This window comes from Lepisma saccharinum, chromosome 6 (assembly GCF_977018435.1).
Source record: "Lepisma saccharinum chromosome 6, izLepSacc3.1, whole genome shotgun sequence".
Lineage (NCBI taxonomy): Eukaryota > Metazoa > Arthropoda > Insecta > Zygentoma > Lepismatidae > Lepisma > Lepisma saccharinum.
This window is the reverse complement of record NC_139234.1, coordinates 19,915,009-19,937,547: the sequence shown is the minus strand read 5'-3', so window position 1 is coordinate 19,937,547 and position 22,539 is coordinate 19,915,009. Positions and strand designations below refer to the sequence as shown.

General features: G+C 37.6%; 1 protein-coding gene across 9 annotated transcripts in view; it reads left to right on the top strand.

The window, feature by feature from the left end:
- LOC145988613 (protein Fe65 homolog) overlaps positions 1 to 22,539 on the top strand; it is a 486,515-nt gene that overhangs the window by 395,740 nt on the left and 68,236 nt on the right. Inside the window, exon 1 of one of the 9 annotated variants that reach the window (XM_083123625.1) lies at positions 20,650 to 21,024. The exons of the other annotated variants lie outside the window; for them this stretch is intronic. The gene's annotated coding sequence lies outside the window, so the exon portion shown is untranslated. Of the gene's footprint in view, positions 1 to 20,649; positions 21,025 to 22,539 lie in introns of those variants that run through there. 9 annotated transcript variants of the gene reach the window in all.

The window sequence follows — 22,539 nt, the reverse complement described above, 5'->3', positions numbered from 1 at the left end:
AAAATTTATTCTGAATTTTTTCAATTTTATTGATATGGCATGAGATGTATGGGTTCCATACCGTACTCCCGTATTCTAATTTTGCTCGTACAAGATTATTAAATAAATGTACTAAAGAGTTGATATTAAATAAATCTCTGGAGTTTCTTAAAACAAAGCCAAGCATTTTATAAGAGTCGTTAACTACTTTTTCAATATGAGTATCAAAGGTGAGTTTGTTGTTAAACCATATTCCTAAATCCTTGGTAATGCTTTTTCTACTTAAAGAATTACTGTTAATTATATATTTGTGAGTGTATCTCATATGTCGTCGAGCAAAAGAAAGTACGAAGCATTTATTGACATTAAAAGAAAGCTTATTTGTTTGTGACCAAACGTAACAATTATTTAAATCGGATTGGAGAGCTAGACAGTCAGTCTCATGATTTACTCTCTTGTATATTTTTACATCATCGGCAAACAATAAGCACTTGGAGTGTTTAATTGTTCGTGGTAAGTCATTAATATATAATAGAAAAAATAAAGGGCCCAAATTTGAACCCTGTGGTACGCCAGAGTGCACAATAAACGGAAAAGAGGTTACTTGATTATATGTTACAAATTGGGTTCGATTACTTAAATAGGAAGCAACTAGTTTTAATAAACTTATGGAAAAGCCAAAGTTTGATAATTTCTGAAGCAAAATTGAGTGGTCTAATTTGTCAAAAGCTTTGGCAAAATCAATATATATTACATCTACTGGGGATCCCTCATTAAATGAGTCAAAAACAAATTGGGTTAATGTGATCAAGTTAGTTGTAGTACTTCTGTTCGGGTAAAATCCATGTTGCTCTGTAGTTATAAATGGTTTGACATGGTTAAATATTTTTTTATAAATAATTTGTTCAAATATCTTAGACGGAGCGGAAATGAGAGATATAGGTCGATAGTTTTTTACATCAGAAGCATTACCAGATTTAAAAATGGGGACTACTTTGCTAATTTTCCAAATATCGGGAAATATTTGGGTTTTTAATATCTGATTAAATATATGACAAAGTGGTATGCGTAATACGTCAGCGCAAGCTTTAAATATATAAGTAGGAATTTGATCCGCACCACTAGATTTACTCGATTTTAATTTTTTTACAGATTCGTTATAATCATCATTAGTTACTGAGTGAATGTTAAGACAATGAGTTACCTCAGTATAGGAAGGTTCAGGAATTGAATATGATGAAGGAGAAGAGGAATACACACTGTTAAAATACTTAGCATAGGAATCGGCAATTTCCTTGCTGGACTCAAGATTTTGGGCTTCAATAGTCATTTGTTTCTGTTTACTTAAATTTCTCTTTTTGTTTTTAATGAAATTCCAGAACATCTTTGAGTTATCAGTGATATTTTCTTCAACATTTCTCAAATAAGACTTGTATGCTTTACTTATCATACTCTTTAAATTTCTACGTGTCTCTATAAACATAATGTTGTTATAATAGGATAAGTTCTTCCTTTTCCTATAATATTCTTTGTTCTTTAAAGTTCTTATTATTTCAGATGTGAACCAGCTTGGATATGATCTCTTATATCTTTTCCTTTTAGGGACATACCCACTTAAAACTGCGTCTAGTAATGAGTAGAATTGTGATAATGCAATATTTGGATTTTGATGTTTAATTATTTGATCCCAATTTACTTTCTCCAGGTCCTTATATAGGCCAAGAAAATTCGCTTTTGAATAATTATAAGTGGGTACGCCACTGATCTTTTCTCTGAATTTTATAGAAGAATTTACAATTTCGACAATCAATGCAGGGTGATGGTAATCTTCAGGTACAAACGTATCAGTAGATCTAATGACATTAATATTAGTTAAATTAGTTAATACTAAATCTAAGGTTCTTCCATTGCCATTCCTAATACTATTGAAAGAATGGAGATTAAACATAGAAAGAAAATTTGCTAATGCTAAACAAATACGATCACCTTCCAATAGATCATAATCTGGACCAGTTACAAGAGGTAGATTAAAATCACCAATAAGTATAATATTATAAGGGTTGAAATTAATGACATCTTCAAATTTTACAAAAAAATCATGATATGTTTCAATTTTTGAATTTGGTGGAAAATATACTGAGACAATAATGTAAACGTTTCCGCCTATTACAACCTTAATACAAACCACTTGTACGTTGTCAATGTTAAATTCAATTTGTTGAGCACGGAAGCAATTTAAGATAGCTATTAATGAACCACCCCCATTTCTATAATTTCTGTCTTGACGAAAGACAAGGTATCTATCATCTATAAATTCGCTGTCAAAAATACTATTATTTAACCAAGTTTCAGTTAACAATATAAAGTCATAATTGGCGGCCAATATACTCCTGTATACTTGATCTAATTTAGTTCTAATTCCTCTTACATTTTGATAATATATTGAAAAATAGTTGTCGGTTTCGGTCATACCTTTACTTCAAGTTAAGAACATCATTTATTGAGTTTAATATATGAACCACCGAATCATTTGTTTTCTTTCTTAACTTAACATTACCAGACCAATCAATCCACAGATATTCATAACCTTTTTCCCTTTTAACTTTCCGTGCTTCACTGAAGGCGATTTTCCTTTGCATTGTGAGACTTTGATTTACATAAATAGGCCCCCCTATGGTGAGACCAATGTCTTTACAGTTTAGATTACGTTTAACCTTTCTCCTTTGAACAAATTTATCTTTATCAGTTCTCCTTACAAATTTAACAATAATATTGGACGCACTTTGACCTGGATGTTTTTTGAGCCTGTGACACGCATCGATCATACCGTCATTAATTTCGATGTCGAGAGCACGACCTACATTTTTAACTGTTGCAAAAACATTTTCATTTGGAACCTCTGGTACACCACAAACTTCAAGCGTATTCCTCCTGCTGTATTGATCAAGTTCATCAACCTGAGTATGAAGTTTGTCAATTTGCTTTTGTAATCTCGCGTTATCACTTTTGAGGTTCTCAATTGTGGTCATACAAGTTTTAATCAATTCACTTTGATTTTTCAGGAGGTTAGAATTTTCGTCCAATTTCTCGTGAGATAGATTTATTGATTTGCCTAGCTCATCCTCGGTTTGTTTATTAGACTTCTTCAAGTTATACAAATCATCTTTAACACTTACCAACAACTGATAAACTTCGAGTAGTGTAGGACATTGAGTTTGAACTTCCACAGGTGTATCGCTGGTTATACTACGGCGACGCTCTTGGTTACAGTCGTTGCAACGCCATAACTGTTCATTAGAGCGAAGAAATTTGATATCTTCTTCTGCTAGATTTACACATGCACTGTGAAATAAATTTTTACAATCTCTACATTGAATTTTTAAGTTAGTGTCTTGCCGGGTAACGGGTTTTGAACATTTGCTGCATAATCCCATGATTTGTGTGGATTTTGGGATACCTCGCACAATATCTAGATTATTCGGTGAATAATAATGAGTATGCTCGCGTTTCTTATTTTCAGTGACGGGAGTAAGAGAAGAATGGCATTACTAAACGTAGAAATAGATAGAATATACTTTGTATATCAGAAAGTAGCCATTTTGAGATCGATGCGTCATTGTTTGTAACTTGCCAACACTGAGTAAGATGCTGATAATTCCTTATAGTATATTGGCAACACTGCTATCCACTTTGTTTACATTTGCATCGGACTAACACCAACTGTTTTTTGTATTTAATTACATTTCAAAGCTTAAATAAGTATATAAAGTCGATTCTTCATGATCAGTAGTACTTACTGTTAGTCGTGCACCTCAATTTCATCACTAATAAACTATTGTTCCCATTGTATTTTCACTTAAATACGGAGCACAACTCACCATCGCACTGCTACATAACCATGGTTGCCATATGCCTATTCTCAAGACAACATCGGAAGCAAACCACAGAAAAATTCACTTGAATGCTCTAGAAAGAATTCTAAACACGTGTAATTTTTTCAGAATTTGAAATATCATAGCGATTTCTCGAAATAGGAGGAATTTTCGGAAACATCCCGTTTCGGAAGCATCCCATCATCCCGTCCATCAGTGTTACATTCATCCTCATCGTCGCGATTAAGGCAAGTTGTACAAAAGCCGCGCAGAGTGATCAAAATGGCAAGAGAGGCAATGAAATCCCCGCGCCGACGTCAGGACTCGAACTTTGTTCCTATCGTGCCGCTGAGAAATTTTTCTGTGTTGTACAGCGAGGAGGCACCAAATCGGGAGGTGCTCCTGATTAGCACCAAAACCGTATGTCTGACTACATAATCATGGCTATTTGTTTGAGTAAGTCCAGTTTATGCACAGAAATGCTAATCGGGACTGGACCTACAATTTAAAGTGAGATCCGCGGGTGCATGGCTATTTCTTTTGAAAAGAGTTGGATTTATTGTTGACAAGGATTAATTAAAGTTACTATCATAATTAATAAATATATTGCAAAATCATCTAGCAATTTTAGCTGAGTTTACTGTATTTTGATGTCTTTATGTACGTGTTAAGTAACCACATACCTACAGTAAACGTGTTCTTTAACAGAGCTATTATTTTTCGTCATTATAACCGTAAATATATGGCACGGTCATGTTTCTTATTGGAGGATGGTAATAAGTAGGGAGACCAGAGAAGAAAGATTGGGGGACAGGGTGGAACGTAAGGGGTGCCAAAAAATCCACCTCGCCAGGGTGAAAATTTTATCTTGAGACGCCCTGCAGCGACAAATTGTCCTTTAAATTCTTTCTTATTTATGTTCAAAATGTTTTGTTATTAGCAATTGCGTTAGTAGCACATGTAAGTCTTCAATCAACGAATACCTATGGATTGAATAGATCATGAGAGTAAGGGACCGTTTCCAACAGTTGAGAAGTGATCTTGCAGCTGCTCTATCAAGATATTTGTCACCTGCCCACTTGTCCCTTTTGTTTCCACGGTTCTTATTTACAGCGGTTCACTTCACAAAGTCTCATGAAGTACGATATGCCTTTTGTGTCCTTTTGTTTTAAACGGTAATTACGTAACTTCCGCGTACGCCCTGCAACTCTACGCGAGGGAAAAGGATCCGACTTCCTAGTACGAAAGCAAATTCACAGAAACATAAACCCCCCCAACACCGTAATACGGAGCTGCTTGGTTCTCACAAGACTTACGTTACCACCTTCCTTTTCTCTGTGCACCGAATGTCGCCCGAGTTTAATTGCAGAGTACGAAACGTAGAGTTGCTGCATTGTGCATTTTTTTCTTTCGGTTGCACATTTATATGTTTCCCCCCCGTGAGAAATCGGCGCGATGATATCCGATCGAATTCTCACGTTGATACCGTTACCAGAAATACATGTCAGTCGATGTATAATTTGCATGTACGCACGGTGTGTTCTTGCTGGAGTGATTGTTAATGTTGTGATACTTCGGAATGTTGTTCAGATTGACTTGTTAAAAGCAGAGGTTCTGTGTTATTAGTATCTGTGCCTATTAGCTCTGTGTTGGAGGGTTGCATGCTGGTAAGTACTACTTTATGCTCATCAGAACGACACACCGGAAGTCATACGTGAATGACTCTCGTTCTGATGTCACTTTGAATTGTCTTTTCTGTTTCCTGTCGCGCGTTAAGTGCTTCATTTCTGATCTCGCCACCTGGGTTCGAGTCCCGCCCTGGACATGGGCGTTCTTTGTTCCGTCATCGATTTCATCTAATCATCACTCATCCTCATCGTCGCGAGTGGCCAAAATCGACAGAGAAACGACGCCCAATAACGAAAATACAAACAGTTTCTTCACATTCATCAACCAGCCATGAAGGAGAATGATTAATAGTTTTCCTTTAACCAACCTCCGTGGCGGAGTGGCTAACGCAGCGCGAAACGAAGCCGTTGGTCCTGAGTTCGAATCCTTGGTAAAATATAGTATTTGTATTTTTTTTTATTGTTTTACGTCGCCTTTCTGCCTGTCGATGTTAATCGTGACGTTTGAAGTTGAATGTTTCTCCGGCCAGGACTCGAACCTGGTAACTTCGGAAGTGAGAATCGACCACTCAATGCACTTGGCCACCGACTTGTCCTTGTTCCTTCACCTATTTTATCAAATTACCATTCATCCTCGTCGTTACGATTCATCTACAGATGTTGAAAACTTGGTAAAATAGCACAAGAATACACTTTCCCTAAAAAGGAAATTGTAAGATACGAATCTTCAAATTAAAGCTAATTAGAAAATTAAACTGTAACAGCAGCAACAGCAAAAACAAGATAGCACGGAAAACATGTTACACATACTTTGTTTACGATCTTCGAAAGCTATGTTCAGGCAAGATTAATGTTTAAGTGGGGAAACCTATAGAGCTTTTGAGAAGGGAGTGGGCTTGTGGAAGAGTTTTACATTGCAGATTTGTCGTGTGGGTATTCGAAATGTCTAATTAACTTTTAATTTTACCATTGATGTTGTTATGCAAGAATTCCATGGCTGCTAGTTCACGACGAGTACGTTGTGACTAGCGCAGAGAAGGTATTCTATGTGGGGAAGGAAGTTGAAGTCAGAAGCAATCATGGAAAGACATGGTCCAGATAGTGGATCAGTATCCAAGAATAGAGGAGATAGCAGTCACGAAAAATGGGTGATTTATTTTGCATTTCAGTAAACCTATACAAGAAGACCAAGTAGACACATGGCTGTGCTTTTGCTACTTGATTCTCACCGTCAAAGATGTTTCAACCATACAAATTTTGTCCGTGGAAATTTTCGAGCGAAGCGGTACAGATACTCAGTAGCAGAGGCGATCTGGGGATGTAATTTGAGAGGCAGGCGATGCCAGCCCATCCCGTTTTCCGCGTTCCCTCACGTCCACAGCGATCATTCTATGTCGGGAGCCGCCGTGTACTCAACTCGTGATCCACACTTTCCTCAGATACCGTGCATTTTTCGGTACATAATAGCGACTTACGTTTCCCAAATTGTTTGGCAAATTAGCTCGGCGTTACATAATTTGGATGACATTCCGTTTGGTTATTTGGGAGGTGGAGCCGGTGTTTCTGTGGTTTCCAAGTAAGGAAGTAAAGAGAACAGTAGACTCTCCCAAATACCTATGGAATTTTAGGGAATGCCCGCTACGTTTCTTGCTGACGCAGCCGAACCTCCAAGTCTGGAAATAAATATCGTGGAGTTAGAATTTGCTTTATCGATTCAATAGACTTTATTGCTGGGTGAGGTCCAACTGTTGATGCACTGTCGCACAACCCCTCCACCCACTCACCCACCCACCCACTCAAAAAAGTTCAAAGTTAATAATAATTAAATTTGTGTGAACAAACAAGATAGATATCAAAGGACAAGGCAATACAATATTAATTAAACTGAGTCAACAACAACAACAAAAACAAATGTGATGAAAGTAATATTTTATTCTGGCAACGGTCTGCAATTTTTGCTCAGTATCATAATTCGTCTTAGTTACTGAGTAATTGTCACTGTTCTCACTCCTTGTTTCTGTATTAGAAATTCAAAAGCACAATGCCTCATTTTGTACCTAATTAAGACTTCCAGTATTATCATAAAAACAATATTTTTACGCATTAAAATACTCTTGTGTATAAAATTTTATATAAAAGTATGGCTGTTTTAATGTTTTCAGTTCTTCATGCAATGGACTATTCTAAAAAGTGAAGTAAATGATAACTTTACTCCAGCCATTAAGGGCATGCGTAGGTCTTGACTGCACAGTCATATATTTATAGAGCCGCAAATTACCCAATTTCACAGAAACGAAATCAGGTTTATCTACGAGTAGGTCCTTACAAAGTCAGTGTCTTTCATAACTTTTAATTCTCTCTCTCTCTTCTCTCATTTCTGTGTTTCAGATTTTTGTACTTTCACGTGTTCATGTCGCTTCCAGTTTTTATGAAATCCTTTCTTATGTTTTGTAAAACAACGGTCCAGATAAGTCTGTGCTTAAATATGGGACCATATTGAAAGGTTACCAGTTCATCGCTCCTGTCACGTATTCTGTCTTGAGTATTGATTCGTGCCTTCAACTTTCCATCGGCATCTTTCATGACTCACCCTTTAGGAAGAACCTTTACGGGTAGGCTGACGGAAAAGTATCCTAAGTTGTTTGCGTTGTGTATATATCAGCATTGCAAGGTGGCTAACGTAACCGGCTACGAAACCACTGGTTCTAGGTTCGAATCTTGAATGCTGCGTTAAGTTTGTTTCTTCATTTACTTCATCAGTTCACCATTCCTTATTAATTCAGGATTAACGTAAAGAGAGAGGAAATGAACGTAAACACATTTTTTAAAAAATGGTGGTAAAACGGCAGAGTTTACCCAGGAGTTCTACACCACATTTTCGTTTAACCTCAGTGGTGTCAAAATACGACAGAAAAATGTTTCAGTACCACCATTTTCAACACCACTGAAGTTAAACTTTGACCAAAATGTGGTGCAGATCTCCTGGATCCACCCTCTGTGTCGCTATAACACCAATGTTTCATATATATACCGGGTGTCCGAGAAGTATTTGTATGAAAAGCATCCGCTATATGCAACATAGACATGAAAAAATGCTACCAAAATGTTCGGAAACTATTCAAGTTTTATTGGCAATAGGAAAGAAATCAATAAATCTCCATGTCAGCTCCCTTGGTAGCACAGAGTACATCTAGTCGAAATTCAACTTCTCGCCATGCATTAGCCAACATCACAGGAGGGATTGATGTGAAGACTTGGGTTATCCGTTGTTGCAGAGTTGCAAGATCGGATGCAGGAGTTCTGTAGATATTGTCTTTTACATAACCTCATAGAAAAAATCTAAAGGGGTTATGTCTGGAGATCGTGCAGGCCACGCTGTCGGTCCATCTAGACCAGTGGTTTCCAACTTCAAAAGGTCCGAGGGCCAAAATCATATCCAGCAGTTGATAGGCGGGCCGCATTTTTTTTTTTTTTTTGGGTGGGGATTAAAAATTACAAAAATTGTAAGTACTGAACTGAAAATGTAGTACTTTCGCATGACCTAAATTTCTAAAATGAGGCAATAAAACAATGGAATTACAAATCAAAATTGTATTATAATTACAATTTATTTAACAAAAACCCAATACTTATTGATGAATTGAAATAAATTAAAGACACGCCATACAAATAAGAATCCTTCATAGTAAGTGTTCAATGTGAAAATTGAGCCCGATCTGCTTCTTTTATTAAAGTTGTATTTGAATATCTGTATTTGAAAGTCTCAGAAGGTGAAGCAGTGAAGAATCTGCCAGTCGGCTTCTGTAGTGGTTCTTGATGAACTTCATTGAAGAAAAAACACTTTCACACGTGTATGTACTGCCGAACATCGATGTCATTCTTTGCTCAAAACTACGAAGGTTTGGAAAGCGTTCCTTTGAAAGGTATTTGAAAAACTCTGGCCCCTTTTCTTGTCTAGTTTGAAGGAACACATCGCCTTGCAAATCACGCAATTCAAGTTGGAGAGAAGCTATTTTAATTTTCAATCTTACGTTTTTGGAGATATTGCTCATTTCGATATTTGCACGAACTTTAACAATCAGTCACAGTACAATCCGAGTTGGGACACTGGAAATCTCTTCGTACTTCGTGCGTAGTAAAACAGATCTCTATAGCGCCTCTCTGCAGTTTGTTTCGGAACACAAAGAGTGAAGCCTTCGCGGAAGCGGGCGAGTTCATTCCGCATAGCGAAGGGATGGAATGCATGGTGTGAAGAGAAACTTACGTCACTTTAGATTCTTCTGATGATCATTATTGACTGCAAAATCAATTCTACCTGTGATATTGTCTTTCTTCACAGAGCATCCGTTCCTTCAGTAAAAAAGAACGTATTTTAATAAAAATAAATAAAATTAATGTATTTGGCAAACTGGCTTCGCGGGCCGCAGAAAAAGGTAACGGGGGCCGCATGCGGCCCGCGGGCCGCCAGTTGGAAACCCCTGATCTAGACCAATCCATTTTCCAGGAAATGTCTGATCAAGGGAGGAACGAACCTCCAGACTCCAATGTAGCGGTGCACCGTCTTGTTGAAAGATAACATCTGGGTGGTATTCTAGCAATTGAGAAACAGCAAACAATTGCAATATGTCGAGATACACTTCAGATGTTACTGTGTCCTCACAGAAAAAAAAAAGGATCCGATTATTCTGTCATGCAGCAGACTCCCTCACCTCATGAGGGGGATCTTTGCCCCAGACACGCAAGTTGTGTCTTTTCACTAAACCACTGACATGAAAGACCACCTCGTCTGAAAAACCAACACGTTCCAGATAGCCATTATCAGCGTCAATGCGTGATAACATTTTCACTGCAAAGTTATACCGACGTTTGCCGTCATGGCACCTTTCCGTACGATGTTTGAAACTGTCTCTGCACTGTTTTTTGTGACCTGCTCTCGTGAAACCACAGGACACACTCAGCTTTTTCCTGTTTTTTGTACATTTCCGGCTTGCTGGACACTGGCACTGCTACACTACTGCAACGTTACAGAAACCTGAAGCAAGAAAAACTTGAATAGTTTCCGAACATTTTGGTACCATTTTTTCATGTCTATGTTGCATATAGCGGATACAGTTAATTTTTGTTTTCATACAAAGACTTCTCGGACACCCGGTATATATATATGGAGCATTCAATGTCAAAATGGCCCTGAATCTCAATTTTTGAAATTAATGAAATGCTTTAACGTTATTCTATCTTGTGAACCAACAATCTAGAGTTGTCATTTGGGTGAAAATTTAAGTATTATACATAATTAAGTTACGTAGAAGGTGAAAGGTATTTTAACTTTTTAATTTACTTTTTTGTATTGTGTCCCACTTGTGACACCATACAACAAATAACGTCTCCTTAAATTATTACATTTCCCCTTCAACTCCACTAGAATATTAAAAGGTTAATTACCTTCTTTCTTTGTTTAAATAATTTATTTTTCATAATTTAAAAATTTAAAATAAATTTCATATTAAGTAAAGAGGCAGTGTTTAATCTGCTCCACCTGTAACCCAAAATTGTTCACTTACATATGATTTTATGTTTAATCAACTCTGTTTAGGTTCATAGTTCATTACACACAAACTGTAAGAAAAATGTTGCTGAACTATCAACTATCAGTAGAATAGTTACTTTAAAGTAAAAAAAATGTAGTCTGGGCATCCCACCCGTAACAATGGAATGTTCCATAGATATACCCCAAAAGAGCCTGCAATTGATGGTCCTCAACCTTCCTGGGCCGATTTCCACGCATCTTGTCGCTCAGGTCGAAATTGCCGTCTTTGAACCGACGAAACCAATCCCTGCACGTTGTTTCCGATACAGCACTGTAGTCGTAAATTACTCCATTTTATAGCATCGAAATAAGGTTTATCTACCAGTGGGTCGTTACGAAGTCAGTATCCATCAGAAACATGAAGAACTGTGGGAAAATAGCAAGTGTCAAACAAGTTCGTTGCATGTCGATTGGAAATTCAAGCTGAGATTATGTTTCGGTCCCAGTCCTACACGTTGGAGGAAACGTGTGGGAGAATATTTCACTGTGTGGGAAGAATTCCTCGATCACCTCATGCTGTTTCAGAGATATATGGATCTAAATGTTGTTGAAACAAGAAAAGTTTAAAGTTCGTCGTGATACATTCCAGAAGATTTTCCACCGAGTTTTCTAATAGGAATTCTGCTGTAAGATTTGTACGCGTCGTGCAGAGAATTTAGCATGTAGGACAGTCCTGGCCTGTTTCCTTCGAGTTCATATCAGCGTTGTCATACAGTATTTTTAGAAGGAAATACCGTGGGGCCCTGTTTTTACATTCCCTGAAATTTCATTTTCCCAACATTATACATGCAATCCACACGGTTACAATACAGCAAAATGTTATTTTAAAAATTCCCCTATTTTACATTTTCCTGGGTTTTTTGTTTTTCGCCTGGGAAAAAATGCAAAATGTTTTTGTTCAACAATTTAAACATATTTTAACCTAAAGATGGGGGTCAGATAATATATATTTTTTTAAATTAAATTCAAATTTTCGTTTAAAATGCTAATTTGTCGCAAGGGTGAAATTAAATTTTTCAGTAATTATTCAGTTTTTTTTTCTTTTTTTAGGTCGGAGACTGCAAGCAGTGACTTTTCCTTGAGCACCCAAATGTCAACCTCCCTTCCACGTAGTACACCCTGAACTGCATTTTGCAGACTAATGAGGCTCTGGCGTCTGCACTCACAACCAGTATAATCTTCCGTGGCGCTCGTGCTGTGTCGTCCCCATGTATTTGTGATTGTCCCTTCATCCAATTCATGTTATCACCACCGCAATTAGCCAAAATGTGGCAGAAAAGCGACGTAAAATAAATCAAATCAATCAATCATTTTCTTGTTAAGTGGGCTCGGTAGGCGAGCGCATTAAATGGTCGACTTTCAAACGCTTCATCGACATTCGAGTTCTGACGTGCTCATGGATGTTCTTTATGATTATCATTTCCATGACTCATCCTCATCGTTACGATTAACAAAATTGACAGACGTGACGAAATATAACAAGAATACAAAGACGATTCCACACAGGTAAAGCAGCGGCAGCGGAAAATCAGGCGAGGCGAGGCCGGCTCGGTAGCTCAGTGGTAGGGCAATGTCACGGTATGCCCCAGAGACCCGGGTTCGAGTCCTTGTCGAGCCTGCATTTTTAAATTCTGCGAGTACATCTCCTGTGTGTGCCTAATTTAAAGAAACAATTTCTTATGTATTTACATGAGTTAAGTCACTGATTTTGACCCATTGACTAGGTTCCACCTCTGTGAACATTACATCACACGATTTCGATATAGCTATATCTCACCGCAGAACGTCAGTCTTTCCTTCCTTTACAAGATACTCTGCCGTGCCCCCTGGATCTGCTACAGTCAGGAAGTCTCAATTATTAATCATAGTCCTTCGCAAGTCGCCTTCTTAACGACCTGAGGCAACGATGTGCAGCAAGTGGCGGGAGATAACCTTGAAACGCAGATGAATCTTCTCTGCTCTTCCTCATGTTAATTTTATTTTATTTTTTTAATGAGTTATCGTCCGCGTATCACCTCGCTTGCAGCAAGTCGTGAACATTCCCCTGTTTAACGTTAACGGTCGTCGACTTGCTTCCAACATACCCAGGTCTTGATGTGAAGGCGGATAGCTTGAATCAAAAGATGTTAGTGCACAATTACCTGTAAGTAAGTGTGGCCTAGCTATGTAACCGAAACCTGCCCACAGAAAAGCATAGGGAAGGTTTTGACGCCAGATCTTCACATAAGGGGACGAAAAATCTCCCTTAAAAGGAGTGCATTCTGAGTTATCTGTTTTACAAAGCCTATGAAGAGAGATACTCACCACATACACTCCCATATTTTTTCCGTTTACGCTGCCTGTTCCAAGATAATTTATGCTCCAAGTTAGTAATTTGTATTTTTCTTATTTAACTAACTAACTAACTCTCTAGCCTTCTTAAACACGAAGGTTTATGGCTGCAGAAACACAAGCCTTCCATCTGTCCTATCCTGGACAAGGTCAATCCAATCTTTTTCATCCTTACCGATTTTTTTAGGTCCATCTCAACGTTATTTTTCCTAAGGATTTTATTTTCAAATACTCTTAATTTATGTTCCTCTTTTAATGTAAGGGACCAAGTTTCACATCCATATAATACTACAGGCAAAACTATTGTTTTGTATATTTAAACTTATAGTTTCTTCTTTTTTCTTATTTAGAGTCGCGTAGCTGCCTCTTTTATCTAATCGCAATGATGACGAGGTGCTTAGATAACATTGATGACAAAAGAGAAACAAGAGTCGAAATAAGAGTCGAATCTGGTACCGTCGGTGGAAATATTTTGAACGGTTACCTGCTACCTAAAGTAGTGTTTAATAAGGTATTAATGAGATAGTTCAGGAAAATGTATTTTAACGTCACATATAAATTAATCAAGGCTGGTCCTGCAGTTCATATTTGGATCGGAACAATGAAATGGTACCCTCCAAGGTAAAAGTGATTGGAGTATAAGTATGCTATTTACACCCATGACAAAATAAGGGGAGACTACTGTATAAAAGGGTGTCTAACTAGAATGAGTTACATATAACAACCGACGACAACATTAAAAAGAAATGCTTTTATTTGTTATTTACAGTCGTTTTTTCTGCCAACTTTTGACTGATCTCAACGATGAGATTGAGTGATGATTAGATAAAATTGATGTAGGAATGTCACCAGCAACCTTCGAACCCGAGAACTTCAGTGGCTTGATAGGAAGTCACTCTGAAAGCAATACATATTATCTTTTTGCTACATAAATTAGCACGATATTCGTGTCTGTAGGGAGAAACGCGAGATCCGTTCTCTTTTGAAATCACCTTGTCAATATTTTACAGCAATTGTTACATCATATACAGTGCGTTTCGAAATAACCGTCCACGTTTAAGCAGAGGCAAGTGCACATAATGTAACGGACATTCGTGTTCCTGGAAGTCAGCGTATATTCATCGAGAAGGAGTATTACGAATCAGCGTAACGAGCCAAAAAAGATACATAAAATACGAAATATACATTAAGTAATACAAAGGAAAGGAAGGATCATAGTTATTTTTATGCCCCGACATGTAAAATGATGGTCATCCAAAGAGCTGTAAAGGGGCGTGCTTTGGGTAAAATCTAAAATCAATTCATGCACGCGCATTTTGTCCTGGAGCAGTCGCCGCGGCTAAAAATTGAAATTCAACATGCACGGTTGACGTGCAAAGAACAAACACTCAATTGTGTGGGTCTTTCAAGTGATATGGGCTGTCAGAAGCGGAGGGAGAAAATGCCAAGAATGTGATGATCTCTATTTTTCCACCCTTCTCCTCCCGTCGAGTCCTTTTCTCTTTTTTTGCAATCCGTCGTTGCGGTAGACAAATAAGTGCCTTTTCACTTCTCATGTAGGGATTTTTGGCATCGGATGGCGCATTTGAGGCGCCTAAATTTTCATAGTGTAACGGACTTCGATCGGTCAGTTCAAGAAAGACTTGAATCGAATCAGAATGTGTTAATGAGGGTGCAATTTTATAGGCACTAAAAATTTTTAAAATAGGTAGGCACGTTGATAAAGATTAATAAAATATTCTATCTCGTATAATAGTTGGCTTAGAGATCCGCTCCCAACAGCAACATGAGGAGAAAGAAATCCGTAATATATATATATATATATATATATATATATATATATATATATATATATATATATATATATATAACTTAGTTAATAACTTTATAACTCAACTCAATTATTAGAATAATTAAATCAAGAAGACTTAGGTGTTCAGACCATGTGGCACAAATGGGAAAGGAAAGAAGCGTTTACAGGATTCTTGTTGGAAAGCCTGATGGTAAGACACCTGTAGGAAGGCTAAGACGAAGCTGGAGGGATAACATTGAGATGGACCTAAAGGAAATCGGTAAGGATGGAAAAGATTGGATTGATCTTGCCCAGGATAGGGACAGATGGTATACTTGTGTTGCTGCAGCCATAAACCTTCGGGTTTAGGAAGGCTAGAGAGTTAGTTAGTTTGTTAAAACTTAGTGTTCCTTTTTTATGTATAACATAAGAGAGTATTTAACAGAACTGAAACGTTTAACCTCAGCTAATAGTGATGCAAATATTAATTAACTTTTGTTAAAATAGGTGTTGATTACATCCATTTATCTGTAGTATTTTAACACCACTGGGGTTAAGAGGCGGACCAAAACGATGACCGATGTTTAGGTCTCATGCGACCACTCTATATTGCTTTAACACCAGCGCTGGTACCAAAAATGAAGAAAAAAGGCACTTGAAAAGACACTGTGAAATGGCAACGAAGTAGGAAGTTAACGTAAACCTGTTACTGATTTTCTGTCAGTTGCACATTTACTAACTTGATTTGTTTTGTATTCCGTTCAATTTTTCTTATTTTTGAGTTGCTTTTCGCGACGATGGTGATGGATAGTTGTTAGATGAAATTCACGACGGGATACAGTGCCGAGTGCAGTGGAGTGCCGAAGTAGCGAGTGAAAGCGTATGTAATTAAAGATACGAGAAAAGGCATTGTATGCTCGAAATAATGTGAAATAAATTGAAAACGTTAAAGAGTTTTAATACAAGGTAACAAAAAAGGCAAGAAGCCAAAAATCCGCAAGTAACATAAAATATCCAAAAGAACAAGTTAAGAGTTCCTCCCCCCATTTTTGTGGGGGGGGGACAAAGTAACGTACTTTCTTGTACATGTAGGTTTGATTTTGTTTTATAATCTTGTAACCAATCTCACGTCTACCGTACTGTGTAGAACAAAATGTATTTACCAATTGCTATATATTTTTTTCCTTTAAATGTTCGTTTCCAAATTGTGTGGGTTTCTCAGGGGACGAGGTACACAAGTTGTTCATTTCTTTCCATTCTGTTAAATGGTCTCTAATGTTATATATAAAAAGGGAACACTAAGTTATAAATTACAGATTTCTCTACACGTTGCAGTTGTGAACGGATCTATAAGCCAATTATTAAGCGATATAGGATTTGTTAAAAAAAATAACATTAATTAATAAATGTGTTCCATGTATTTCTTATGAGGAGTGTAAGCACTCGTTCTTCAACTTCAAGTTTTCACTAACCACAGCAATGTTTTGGAATTTTCATAACAACGAGTTCTTCTGGAGTCTTTCTTATTTGTTCAGTTATATTGTGTAACATGTTCCTAGAGTACTTAAAGAATCAATACCAGTACTCCCTTGCCCACTCATTTCCTTGCTTATATTGTTTGCATACTGAGTGTTGAAATATCCGTTACCTCCTGTGTTGCGTAACAGCATACAGGTGGAATGCAGTAGTGGTTACACAGGAATTAAGCGTCCAGTACGTGTCCAAGAGTTTGCAGCTTTTCTCAAGCGTATTGATCTTCTATTTCGTTTGCTTCCACCATGCGTTTTCCGCTTGACTGCATCGGCTTACTTTCAAGTTCTTTGCCCCTTCCGCTACAGGCCGCTAAGGATCAACTTTTTTCTGGGGTGGGCATAAGTTAAGACCGAATCACACGGAACTGGATTTCCAGTAGGAATATCCTAGTTGGCGCTGGCTGCTTGACTGGTTTTGATGACTAGGCCATAATTGTAACTGGCTTTCTCTGCTGGATTCTATGGAACAGCCAGTCAGAGCGAAGTTTGGCCATGCGAAGATAATCTGTGAGTTTGGAAAAGGAAAGTTTTTTGTCTGTGGTTTCAGAGTGTTGGTTGCTTTTGTTAGCTTCTCGGTAAAAGAAAAAGTGACAGAGATGATGTGCATTCGTTTTCAGTTCATTAATATTTAGGAATTTATCCAAAGCCATGAGATTTGTACGCGATAAATTTGATTAGCTGGTAATGAAAATCCGTATTATTACAAGTGTATTCAATGTTTTACTATTTAGTTGAACATTTTTTTTTAATAAATGAATCCTGCGTATGAATCTCCTGTATAAATATGCATACCCGACTTCATTAGAAAGCTTTTTCAGTACGTATTGATTACCATATTTTCTTTCTAGTCCATAATTATTTTAATTTTTAGTAACAGCAGTAGCTACTCTACAACGTTCTTCAAGTCGCTCGTCCATCTTTGTATCTTGTCTGCTCTGCGCAATGTCTTATGGGAACAAAAGCATTCCGATAAGCGCAGTAACAATTATCGTGTGAGGCGAAAACTTTCAGCTGAACCGGTACCACACAACTAGCCAAAGTCCAACTGGAAAATCCAGCAGGAGATCTAGCCTCGTTCAGGCATTACTTATTATTATTAATTTTTTGAAGTAGGGTTACACTTAAGCTTGCAGTATTTTTACACAGATTATCTTACTATACAGCTTTTTGCCCTACATGGATTAATTTGTTAAGCTATACAATTCTGCTAAATGTTGATCAATGTATAAAATATGGAAAAATATAAGTGTGCCTATATAATTGAAACACGCAAGGAAAAAAACACACAATAAATAGAAATTAAGTAAGTATATATGAAGGAGGCAATGAGATAAATGAGGCACGGTGTCAGTATTCATAGATCAACATCTTAATTTGTTAAAATTTTGCCAAATTTCTCTCCTTTCTCCAGGCAGTTGGTTCCACGCCTTACTTGCCAGCGATGATAGGGATTTTGTTCCGTATCTTGCCTTGTTACATTTTGGTAATGGTATTGTAAGAATAGGATATAATATTGAAAATTCTTCATGTGATTTCATCCCCTTAGACACATCTCACACGCATGTATGTATATGCAGGGTATCGTCCTAAACAGCGGCGAACTTTCACAGTATTTAGAGACCGTCAAGTTGAACCTAACAACGTAGGCATTCCGCGTCTGACGTCAGAAACGAAATTGGTCTCGCTTTGTGCGATAAGGGAGACCCAAGCCTCATTTCGACATATGCAACCACGCAATACAGCTTCACAATTGCCCTTATATTGTTCAATTACTTATCAGTTAGATATCCGCTTTAGTCATGTAGTTATAATGCTAGCCACTACAAATTAGTGTTAGTGACTTATAGCTAGGTGTTTTGTATGTTTGTGAGTAGGTGTGTGTGCATAAATACAGACATAAATCACAATGAAGGAAAAATTACAGTAAAATAATAATCACACAATACGTAGTGTATTATATCTATCCTGCTTTGAGGCTGCGCTATTACAACTCACCTTTGTTCTATGAACTTTATAGAACTTTGTATTATCAAATCCCGAAGATGATGATGAATTGTGGTAAGATGAAATGGGTGAAGGAACGATCACAAACATATATGAAAAACACAACACGAGTCCCGCAGAGAATTATACTGTCGTGAGAGTCCATTCGCCATATCCTCGTTAGTCTGCAAAACATGTACTACTGAAAGACAGCTTGACATTTGGGTATCTTCACAAAGGGTCAGCCCTTACACCCCATCCTCGTATTCGCGATTAGCCGAAAGTAGCAAAAAACCGACGTAAAATAATCAAATCAATGAATAAAATATTCAATTTGTGTAACCTTGGGAATTTGAACCCCTTGTCCCCGGCTCAAATACATAAACAATACATGGTGTGTAAATTAACCTGCAAATATGTTACCACACTCCTCTGCGTGGACTTCATCTACAAAATATTAAATGGTAAAGTTAACGTAGAATCTGTTTTATTTATTCTTATTACTAGGGAGCGTAAGTTGATGAAATGTCATCTTTTTTCTGTCATCTCGGACACGATGCCCATTAGATACACAGAATATTACACTTCGTCTAGAACCCAAAAAAGGTAATTTTAAAGTGCATTATTTTTTTTTATTTTTTTTTTTTTTTTTTTTTTTTTTTTGCATTTTTGGCCAATTTTCAGGTTTTAGGTTATTTTCCCCGATTTTCGGCATTTTCCTGTCATTTTTCGCAATATTCGGTGTATTGTTTCGTCATATTTTGTCACTTCTTTCATTTTGGTAATATTCTTGATTCAGTGTATACGACTTTTTCATTAAACTGTTTTAAAATTATTCGGTTGTTTCCATTGGAAATCCTCGTTGCATATTTTAATTGAATATGCATGTGGTATCATTTGGTGCCTTTTTTTTCTTTTTGAAAGCAAGATTGCATTTTGTTTAATTTCCTTTTCATTGCAATTTTTAATCTGAAACTCACAAATGTAATGGTCATTTTTTGCAATTTTTATGTTATTTTCCCCCATTTTTTAGGACATTCTATAGGTCATATACCTATATTTTTTAGGTCATCAACTTCCGCTCCCTACTTATTACAATACACCATCACAAAAGTGCACAGCGTGATCAATTTAGTAAAGATAAGTGCAAACATATTTTTATGTTGGATTTGTCTGGAAATTCTACATAAATGTAAGTGGTTGTGCAACCACTTTATCATTTAAAATTTGTAGATAAAGTAAAGAAGTTTGAGTGTGTTTTCAAGTTCACTTTATGTGCAGAGAAGCTTATTGGGCCCAGGCTTACATTTTGAAGTAGATTCGAATCAATATGTGCCTCTGCCGCGTATCAAACCCGGAAATCCTTTATAACAAAGCGACGACGTTACCACTACGCCATCGGAGAGGCTCTATCCAGCTTCTTTATCGCGGGAAACCTTGATATGCATAAGCGAGTATTTTAACTGTTGCAACATCCGATAACAGCGCGGGAATCGCTTGCTATTATTTCGTCATGAAGTGTAAGCTTTTGTGCATATATGTATTGAAGTGCGTGCACGCTCATGACCAGAGAACGAGTGCGTGCACATGAGAAGAACGAGACCTATTTTTCCCCCCTTTCTTTCACTTCATGCTTTTAATCTTCGTCCCAACCCTTCACGAAACCCGAGCGCGACCGAGAATGAACGAAGAGATACGAAATGTTGATGCTGCGTTGATGTCGCAGTGATGTCACGAACATCATTCGATCACATTTTCGCAAACCTTTCGAAACGTCAAGTTAATGATTTGAGAACCGTGAGTATCTGGAAGTACAAATCGGAACACGCGTTTTTCGTCCCGCGAGAAGGAAGGGAATGTAAACTTACGGCGACGAGTTAATCTGGCAACGTCGCACACAAGAGCCTGCTGCACTCCCCGCCCTGATCCGACTAGGCGGAGAAGCGAGAACGCGAGCCGGTAGCTTTACGATTTTCGAATGCGTGTCTTAGCATTCAGAAGCAGACGGTAAAAAGGACGAATCGTACCGTGCAGGAAAATTGTGTCGAAGCATAACGCGAGTTTCGTCTCGATCCCCGGCTTTACGCCGACATGCAAGTCCTTGCGCACGCGTACGGTGCGAATGGTGTGTTGTGTTTGATGTGAAATATGCAACAGAGTGAGTGGACTCGTATTTTATTGCGGGAAAGATGCCAGGCGCTGATGGTGTAGGTGTTCGTCAAAAAATGAGAACCATTACCGAGAACCAGGAAGGTTGTTGCAATACGTCCAGGTTATTGGAGAGCGAAGAAGGGAATCCCTTGGTTGTGCCGAGATGACGGTAAGTCGTGGTCTGAAACTGGCTTCAGTAACCGCAAAAATGCTTACGTCTGAAACGCATCTGCATTTCAGCATTGCAGAATGTAGATTCTTAGTGTTAAGTTGTTCTATTTCGTTCCGTTGTCCATTGATTTTTCTGTATAACTTGCGGAAAGGAATGGTAAATACACAAGGGGCTCGCTCGGTCTTATCGATCAGTCTGCCCCGCGAGCAGACGCATGTTTGGTACAGCCAGTTGCAAAAGTATTCACACGTTCCACGCACCAATTTGTTCTACTTCCGTGCAATACAAAATTCTTCTTCAAAAAACCTGTTTCTTTGCTGTCTGTTATTAGATGCAACGTTTCATAACATTGCGTGTTTTGTTCGGGCAAGAAGTTGTCCTGCATTCATTGCATTGCATTTTTTTGTGTGGAAATACCAGTTTATTTTTTTAAGGGAACGGGAATGTCCAGTTGTTCACATGTCCACCTCAAATGTTTTACAATGACAATCCTTTTGGAAGGGGAGGAACCATTAATATTTACACTTGAAATTTTAAATACGGATCTCACTTGCTAATTAAAACCTTTGCAGTTGTTTTCCCTGAAAGTAAAAACAATTAATTGTACAGTGCAGTGCATACATATTACTAGCCAATTTGTCCATCGCTATTCTCGTTCATTTCTACCTTTCGCCTTGCATATTTTTGAAGGAATGAAATTGTTCTGATTCTGGTGCAGAGATTGGCAACTGCTTTCTTGGCTATTTGTTTCAAGTCTTAATCCACGCATTCTGTAACGGGAATGGATTTAGTTAACTTTGCGATTGATATACTGCGTGGTAATGTTTATTCTTCACTGTATCGTAACATACCTTTTTAAGGCTGTTACGGTCATAGCCTATTCAAAGGAGGAGCCCATCCCCGCTCCCTCTCTTTTTAAAAGCTCTTTATATCTGAATATCCTAGGATTTTATTTGATTTATAAGTGTTTTGTTTAGAATTAGAATTGTTTAGATTTCACTATGGTGACTGTACCCAGTTACGTCACCTTTTGGAGTGGCCATAAGAAAATTATATTTTTGTAAACAATATCCCATTTCGACAGTGATGTGTGTGCTCCGAAATTGTACAAGAAGGTGATATGAAGTTCTGTCTTTCCTTGTGTCCCTCTTTAGGGCATCGTCTGAGACAGTGTGGAAAATGAGGTACACATTCCACCATGAACCCAATTGTCATTGACTTTCGAGCATGTCTACTGAATATATTTTTTGTAGAAAAACAATTTCTAATTCGTGCCAGGTTTTGCATAACTTCTCAATTAGGATACTACGTAGACTTTTACAGAATTTCCATTCTAGGGGTTTGATAACGCTTCTAGAAGGGTGGCAAGGAAAATGTGGGGTTATAATGATGATAAATACTTTAATTACGAAAGAAATGAGGGGTCTTTAAAAGGTATACGGACAAATCTTATTCATTTACACAAAACTCGCACGCTAATGCAATTTTCAGGTATTTTGAGCTTCCATATGT